Source organism: Nipponia nippon, unplaced genomic scaffold (genome assembly GCF_047370975.1).
Source record: "Nipponia nippon isolate SJK-2023a ecotype South Korea unplaced genomic scaffold, ASM4737097v1 scaffold_2, whole genome shotgun sequence".
Taxonomy (NCBI): Eukaryota; Metazoa; Chordata; class Aves; order Pelecaniformes; family Threskiornithidae; genus Nipponia; species Nipponia nippon.
Genome location: NW_028262336.1, coordinates 104518250 through 104527670, shown reverse-complemented (window position 1 = coordinate 104527670; position 9421 = coordinate 104518250).

Genomic DNA, 9421 nt, shown 5'->3' with positions numbered 1-9421 from the left:
TGCAGTACTCCTGCACAAAACTGGTTATTTTTCTTCTATTCCTGTTCTTAAGAAGCATTTTATTAAGAAAATAAATTGTCAAGAATAGTAAAATTAGACATAACATGAGAAAACATTTTTGTGAGACCAGAATTTCATTGTTTGATTAAAAAACAGTAAAGGTTGTTCTAACCTCATCTGTCCTTAAGCTCTCATTATCATGAAACCTTCTACCAGACAGAACCTAGCCAGACTTGTAAAACTACCAAAGGAAGAGCTGACACAGTTGATTACCGTTTCCAAAACTTATGACTTGGCTGGGAGACTGGAAGATGGCCATGGATATGGTTTTGTTTTTTTGTTTTTTGGCAACAAGATACGAAAGTTATCAGCAGTTCTGTTGTTGAGACCTGAAATGGCATCAGACCTAGTCAGCCAAAAAGAGTTAGAAATTCCTTGTGGTTTTGACCTAGTCCCTAGTTTGACAGCAGATGATTGAGAGTATGCAGCAGGGTAGTTTATGACAGCCTGTGTAACTGAGGTTGTAACGTCCTTGACATAATTAGCTAAACCTTTCTCTACTCTACAAAGATAGGAAGATAAAGATTTGTCCCACATGTGGAAGGCTGCTTTCCAGAGACCATGCAAAGTGAATTTGCCAAAACTGTTTGCAGCACTCAATGATTCTTCATCATCCTGTGGTTCAAACAGCTCGTCTGATCTCCAGTCCAGAAGCTGACACTCAATATTTCCCCTTGCTTTGTAACGGGATCTTTATATAGCTTCAGAATAACCCCAGATGAAACATTAGAACATGGCAAAAAACTGATGGGAATTCCAGAGTTAATGTCACCTCATTCTTAAAGAATATTGTATAGAGCATACCAGCGACAAAGGTTTGGATTCAGTCTAGATATTGAAGTTCACTCTGCTAAAACAAGAGACTGCTCAAAGTTCAGAGGAGGACAGTGATCTTGACAGCAGAAGATGAAGACACAAGGAAGGTAGAGCTTGACTGATGAAAAGGCATGTACCTGAGAGGGAGTTAAGGTCATGTAGGTAAGAAGGATCACCTGTGGCTAAGCCATTTGGGGAGGATGTTTGTCTGGTCTGCAGCTGTTCCTTGAATACTAAGTGTACATGTAGAAAGAGACTGTGAGTATGAGTAAGTTATTTATATAATTTGCTGCTTGCATGAGAGTGCTGGGAAGTGTGGTAGAGTAAATGTAGGCAAAGGATAACAGCCCACAGCCTGTTAGAGAACTTATGGCTGTATTACTGCTCACTGATGGTAGGCTGTGTCCTTAGAAAAGGTATGAAAATTGGGAGGCCTTAATGCAATACCTGGAAGCCTCAGGAAGTCCGAAGAGGAGTACTCCCTGCTAGTGTAGCTTTCCTGGAGAAGTTGGAAGCATTTCCCCTGGGCCTGCTGAACTGCTCTAATAGTGCTTACTTTGCAGCTGGCCAACACGCCCAGCTGACCCACACCCTGTACTGCTGCAGCTTGCTTGCTGCCGTTTGCCTCAAGTAAGTTGGATTATTTCTAATAACTGCAGTCATGCATTTATAGTGCATTGAAGAGCTACTGCTGAACAAGCTGCTGGTCTGAAATGGGCTAGACAGTTTAACTTCGTTTAAAATGGGTGTCCTACATTTGTCAGGTATGGAGCTCTATTACCAGTGGATTCCACATCCAGCAAGAGTTCATCTCCTTCTGCAGAAAGGTAGGCATGGAGCACATTGCTTTAGCAAAAAAAATCTACCTTTTGCACTAACGTGCACATACTAAGGCTGTGTGTGTCTATGTGTGTATCATATAATCATAGGATGGTTTGGGTTGGAAGGGACCTTAAAGATCATCTAGTTTCAACCCCCAAGCCATGGGCAGGGACACCTTCCACTAGATCATGTTGCTCAAAACCCCATCCAACCTGGCCTTGAACACTTCCAGGGATGGGGCATCCACAGCTTCTCTGGGCAACCTGTTCCAGTGCCTCACCACCCTCATAGTAAAGAACTTCTTCCTTGTATCTAATCTATATCTACCCTCTTTCAGTTTAAAGCCATTACCCCTTGTCCTGTCACTACATGCCCTCGTAAAAAGTCCCTCTCCAGCTTTCTTATAACCCCCCTTTAAGTATTGAAAGGCTGCAATAAGGTCTTCCCGGAGCCATCTCTTCTCCAGACTGAACAACCCCAACTCTCTCAGCCTGTCTTCATAGGAGAGGTGCTCCAGCCCACTGATCATCTTCGTGGCCCACCTCTGGACTCGCTCCAACAGGTCCATGTCCTTCTTATGTTGGGGGCTCCAGAGCTGGACGCAGTATTCCAGGTGGGGTCTTACGAGGGCAGAGAGGCAGAATCACCTCCCTCGACCTGCTGGCCACACTTCTTTTGATGTAGCCCAGGATACAGTTGGCTTTCTGGGCTGCAAGCACACATTGCTGCGTCATGTTGAGCTTCTCATCAACCAAATCTGGCAGACAGACGGACAACTTACAGACCGATTCACTGTTACCTGCAGAAGTGTACTGGTACTTGGAAGACTGTGCCAAGCAAGCGTGACTGGAACAGGTTTTTTGTTATTTTTTTACACCAGGGAATTATCTAGTTATGCAGTTAGGGCAGTTGAACAGATCTATGAATGATATAAAGAAAAATGGTTTAAAAAAAATCCAGGAAAATCGAGGCTAGTTAGCTCTTTCTTTTCTGATGGATCTAAATCATATTCTAGCACACCCCTCTCAGCTATGATCTCACAACTATTACTTAAGCTCGGTCATATAAAAATACCATCTCTTTTTCCAGTAAGAAACAAAGGTTTGTCTGTACCTTCTCCCCTGAGCCTAGATGACCCCTTGGGCTAGTGTGCTCGAGACTCCCTTATGTGCCGTTGGCTAACACAATAGGCACGACATAGTAGCATCCAATTCTTAACCTCTGAATCCCTATGCAAAGAGGTAGATAACTTATGGTTCAGCTGGCAGGGTGCAGCCTCCAACAGTGCTGGAACACTACTTTAATTCATGCCCCTTGAGCTATAACAGACATGCCACTGCATCCCTAAGAAACATACACGGATCATAAATAAGGTTAGATGTTATTTTAAGTAATAAACACTGAGATACAGAAACTTCATTGCAGCCTTCTGTCTTTGCCTGTCTCTTCATTTGGACTATTTTTAGTTTGCAGTCAGCATTATGACTGTGAACCCAAGGAACACTTGGACAATAGGTACATAAACAATCATGGATAGGTCTCCAGAGCCTTGAACATTAGCAGAGGATTCAAGTTAAATACTGGCTGGGACTATTCAATGGCTTGGAGATGTTGCTGTGCTTATACATATTAATACAATTTCATTTTCCGTGGTGAAAAACTAACCTGGACTCCTCTGCATCGGTGGTGGTGGAAGGGTCTGCACAGAAGCTTTCAGAGTTGTAAACTGATGATTACCAAACATAATTCTGCAGAATGAACTGGAGCTGTCTTCAGTGTTTCACTGTTTACTCTTCACAGTAGTGATTTCTGAGTACTTTATATGGATTAAAACTGATTAAAGCTGCATTATTACTCATTTAAGAGTTACGCTGCTTTGTGATAATGATGCAGTGTCACTGAAACCAGTTAGGGATATTGAGCTAACTGCTAGAGTTGTCATAGAAAACACAGTGTGCATCAGCAGGACATGTCTGAGAGTAAAAAGAGAGAAATATTACTGTCTTTTCCAATCCATATCTGAAACATGAGTAAAAAAATGGCTTGTAAGTATAAAAGCTAAGTGTGTATCAGGGCATTTTGCATTGCTCTTGCTTTGGGTTGTGATAAAAAATGGTAACAGTGAAGAAAACTACTGAACCTTTCTCAGTAACTTGGGTTTTTGCAGGTGTTTTTCAAAGAGAACTCTTTGATACTAAGTAGCCTATTGAAAAAGTCACTTGTGAAGTGTTAGTAAAGTGGTGCAGAAAAGTAAGGTTTTTACGCAGAGATTTTTTTTTTTTTAAATTTAAATCTAAATTTATGAAAGCACTAGTTATGCAGGCATTGATGTTGGTAAGAATGTTGCAGAATTACCATGCAGATTTTCTCTGCTTGATTTTATTTCTCTGTCAAAGTCTGTGAAATTATTTGGTTTTATGTGTCTTTGGAGGGCTGGGCCATGTAGGACAGTGAGTAATCTAGAAGACTTCTATCAGCAGGAGTCACCCTAGCAAATGCAAGGGTAGGAGGAAATAGTAAAGGTTAAGAGCCCACTGAAATACAAATGAGGAGACCTTTTGTATCTTTGCAAGGCTGTGAAGAGTGAGGACAAGTTAGGCAGAGCACTGGTTTGAATGACAGGCTTTGTGATCAGGGAAGCTGTCTACTCATGCTGAGAGAAACTTGGGCCTCTACACAGTCTCTGTAGTCAAGTAGGACTGCATCAAATGTGAATCAATCAGCCTTTCTCCTAGTAGGAATGACCAGGAAATGTTCCACCCAAGCCCACCATTCCATGTTGTGACACTCCATAAAATCAAGTGGGGGCTCTGGAATACATCAAGAGAGGGAGCCAGGACTTTCTTGCTGGAGCTCGGTAATTAAAGGTCTCATTTTAAGAAGGCAACAAGACCTCAGGTCTTGTCTAGGCTTAAAAAGGAGGAATTTAAATTCACATTTCCTTAGAAAAGTATCCTAGCCTCCAGGTGACAAGTCATTCTTAAAGCCTGTGGTGAGTTCACAGCTGTCAAAAGGGGAAGTCCTCCTTTTGCTGCTGCACCCTGTGCCTGCTGGACCACTCAGTGAGTCATTTTAAGTCACTGAAATGGCAGAAAACTATCTCAGAAGAAAAGAAAGGAAAAAAAACCAAGCAAGGGGAATACAATGCCCCTGTACTTGGCAATGGGGAAGCTGCACCTCGAGTACTGTGTTCAGTTTTGGGCCCCTCACTACAAGAAACACACTGAGGTGCTGGAGCGTGTCCAAAGAAGGGCAACGAAGCTGGTGAAGGGTCTAGCGCGCAAGTCTTGGGAGGAGTGGCTGAGGGAGCTGGGGTTGTTTAGCCTGGAGAAGAGGAGGCTGAGGGGAGACCTTATTGCTCTCTACAACTCCCTGAAAGGAGGTTTTAGCGAGGTGGGGGTCAGTCTCTTCTCCCTAGTAACGAGTGATAGGACAAGAGGAAACGGCCTCAAGCTGCGCCAGGGGAGATTTAGGTTAGACATTAGGAAAAACTTCTTCACCAAAAGGGTGGTCAAGCATTGGAACAGGCTACCCAGGGAAGTGGTTGAGTCTCCATCCCTGGAGGTATTTAAAGAACAGATAGGTGTGGTGCTCGAGGACATGGTATAGATGGACTTGGCAGTGGTAGGTAAACGGTTGGACTCAATGATCTTAAGGGTTTTTGCCAGCCTTGACGATTCTATGATTCTGTGGCATCCTGCCATTCTAGTGAGCTGAACCGGCTTGAGGGAGACTCCAAGCAGCCCCACAACAGGTGTAGAGAAGGAGCCGGAGCGCTCCTCTTTGTGGCTTTCTGCAAATAAACCAGCTGCTTCTGAAATGGTGCCTAGGAGAATCTGCCACTGATTCTGCAATCGCTGTGCAACAGTTGAGATATGTTGGGCCTGAAGAAAGACAGAGGAGAGTACTGCTCTCAAGAAATCTATCACCTGATACCCTAAGTATTTATAGTAAACATATAGTAAACAGACAGTAAATATCCCAAAGAGAAGGGCTGGAACCCAGGTCTTTCTCACCCTCAGGTAAGTGCCATGATAAATGAGGCAGAGTTATGTTTCACTGTTAGGCTTTATGCACATCAGTGCACAGTGGAACAGCTTAAATAGAAAGCAGTCAGAGAACAGCCCATGGGACACATGGGTTTGACCTCCCTCCAGTGTGGGAACCTACTCGTGGTCTCCCATTTCTCAGATACAGATTTGAATCAGTAGACTAGTAAGCAGGCTCCAAGCCTAGACCTGTTTTCTGAAAGGCTTCTACTCCTTCCTACTCTAGAAAAAGGGCTCTGGGCTGTGCAATGAGCGGAGAGAGATCTCCCCGCACGCTGAACAGGCTGATGTGAGACAACTCCGACTAAAGCCAGCAGGTTGGCCTGCGATGTGCAGTATTTCACGCAGGTAAAAGGTGCCTTGTTCAGGATTCTGGATTCCAACAACCTTAAACGTAGGCACCCGGGAACCTGATGCTTAACTTCTGAAGTCACATACTGGGTCTGGTCCAAAACCTCTGTCACCTGACGTGATCTTCATGGGAAAATCAAGATAGATGATTCCAAACTTCCCATTGGTTCAGATAGCTACACAGAAATATAATGGTTATAAATTAAATAAACTTGGAAATAAACTAAACTGAGTAACTAGTAAGTATCTACAAATTTATGGATTTAACAAGAACAGCTAACTCTTCCTTTTAAGGTAAAAGCTTGGGGAAGATCAGGATGTGAATGACTGTCAGGATATATATTTCATACCAAGACAGGGCATCTCTGATCTCTGACAGTTACAGATTTCGATTAGACGTGTTCTTAACTTTTAAAGGATCTGATTTCTGGCAATTCTAAATGAGTTATGTTTCCCATCACTCTGCCTCTGACATCTCTATAAAACTTACAAGTTCGTGTAAAATGTTTTGGTGTCAGAGACTGCTGCTTGTGTAATTAATACTGTAATTTGGGGTCTCTGCCATGTGGTCATCTCTTATTTAAATAATTCATAGCCATTGCATAGCTGCTTTTCAAAATATCTGATTATCCTTCACATTTGATTAACAGTTTTCAGCGCATACGTGTCACTGTGCTTCCTTTTCTCTGCATTCAGTAAATATTTGGATTAAGTTGATGTTGACCTATGTATTGATATAGGGCTCAAGACACAAGTGGATTTAAGACCTCTGGCCCAAAACTGAAATTTGTCAGTGTTCAAAATCTTCACTCTGCTGTGGCCTGACCTGAAGACATGTAAAAGCCATGGACTTCAAAATCTTTTGAAGTTTCTCAGGTGTACTAAATTTCACTAGGGACAGGCTCTTATGCCCTTTAGTTTTTACAGTGAAAAGCCACTTTTTGCTAATCTTTTATTTGCTCCTAGTTGGGATCCACAAAGCAGGTGCACCTTTGCTTCATGAGCATCATGTTTACACGGACCTGCCCAACACACGTTTAGGGGAATGCTGATAACTGACTGTGAGCAAAAACCTAAAACCAAGCATGAGTCTAACCTTCTGTTAGAGCATGTGCCTGCTGGAGTCCTGGTCTCCTGTGACAGCCTGTGTGTCTTGTATTTCATAATCTGCAAACACAAGGACTTGCGTGTGCTACCCAGAAGCCTTCTGATCACTACCTGAGTGACAGAAGGCAAAGCCAACCATCCTTCTCAGCTAAACTAAGTCTCCCTTGCTGCCTCTGCTTCAGAGAAAGCTTGAAGCAGTTGGTTCAACAAGCGCAGGTAACTGTTCCAGACCTGAGGTCATTCCATACAAAGCAAAACAGTTCTCAGAAAAGCAACCGATAAGGTTTCAGCCCCAGAACACATTATGGCAGACTTGGAACTCAATTTTTTTAACTCTGATCTGCTGGAAGATAGGGATAGTGCCATATCTGCATCACTGAATTGTCCAAATATCCCTCTGAAGTGATTGGCAGAAGGGCTTGGGAATTCTTTCACCATTTCTTAAGATGTGGGCTTAAACAATAGAGGAACTCAATCTGTACCTCTAACACCCTCTTTGAATGTGTTGACCATTTAGGCAAGAGGGAAAAGAACCATATGCCTGTCTTATTTCAACTTTATCTGATGAAGGAGAATATTTTGCCTCTCTTTAATCCATTGTCTTATTTATACTCTATCCAAACTTGCATTTTCTAAACAGAAGACCAATCAATCAAGTTGTCTTTGCCATACCACTCATTGGTTCCTGAATCAGTCCCATGCCCTAAAAATACATCTTTTAGGAAAAGCAGTCCTTACATAAGCAAGTATCTCCTCTCATAGCACATACGCACAATGTGGGAATGAGTCAGAAAGGCTACTTTTTTTTTCCTATGTTCTTCATACCTGGCTTTCTGAGTCTGAAAAGTGAGCTTTCCGTGAAACTTGGTTTGTATAATCTCCCACATCTTTGTGAAAGACTCCATTGCTCCTTCATGCTGTTCAGAATTGGAGCCTGTAGATCTACTGCAGATTTTGGTGACCAGGGCTGGAAGAATAACTGATACCAATAGCCAGTTACTCTCTTTATGGACCGACACAGAAAGAAGATGAGATATGACTTGCCAAAGGATTTTGTAGAGGTTAAATAACGACTGAGAAACACTGAAAAAGGGGTCCTGGGTTCCAGCCCAGGCTCTGAATATCACTGTATCTTCAGTTCCAACTTGTTTTAGACAGTATCTGTCCTAACCCTATTCATATGGAGGACTTGGCTTAGTGAGCCCCTTCAGCTTCCCCTTCCCTCATTAGCAACTTTTCCATTTTTCAGCCCTTAACTGATCTGTCTCCTTCCCCATTCCCTTGTTCCAGTCTTTTTGCTGAGCCCATTGCTGTTCCACCCCCATTCCTCATGCAGTGTCAGTACTTTCCATCTTCCATTTCACTCTCTGGCTTTCAATCTCAGCCCCAGATCAAATCTGGGGGTTTCTGTTTCTCCCCTTTTTCCTTCTGTCCCAGTTTACTCCTTTTGTATTTTTCATCCCAGTTCAGCTTTTATCCCCACTGCAACAGAATGTGTCAGGCTACACCGATATAAGTAAACTACACTGTGCCAGCTGTCCCACAGCTGCCTATCCCTGCTCTCAAAATATTTTTGGGCACAGCGTGGCAGTCAGTGCAGGTCAAGGACTATCTCCAACAGACAGTTCAGATGTAGCAAGCCTGCTTTGAAAGGCAGCTGAGAAGGGAGATGTAGGCATATGGATGTGACCTGGGCCATGTCTATCAACCTTAGAGCCAGAGAGCAGACTCTGGACTATGAAGATGTGTAGTGACCTTCATCCATGGCTCAAATCCACTGAAAGCCTAAGAGAATTCCCTGCCGACAAGTTCTAGCATCCAAGCCCACAAAGCTCAAAGATGGTAAATCTAGCCTTTCTTCTGCATCTCTGAGGTGGAAGATATCAAGTATTTTCCTGGACTGACATATGCACAGTTCCTAAAGGAGACTGCTCAATAAGGAGAGAGTTAATGGAGAGTTTATCTGCAAAGTTTTCAAAAAACTTTATAGAAAATGCATAAATTTGTGCAAAAAAGATCATAAATTTAGGACCCCCCCTTCCAAGCTTTGGCATCCAATTCAAAAGCAGAACTGTTTTAAAGATGTCACCAGATGTTTACTTATCATGCAGAAAATAATACATGACCTAAGCCTCATCATTTGAAAAAGCTGAACTACTTTGGTTAAAATTTCAAAAAAAACTCAATTCAAGGTAAGACTTGAGGAAAATTTTATG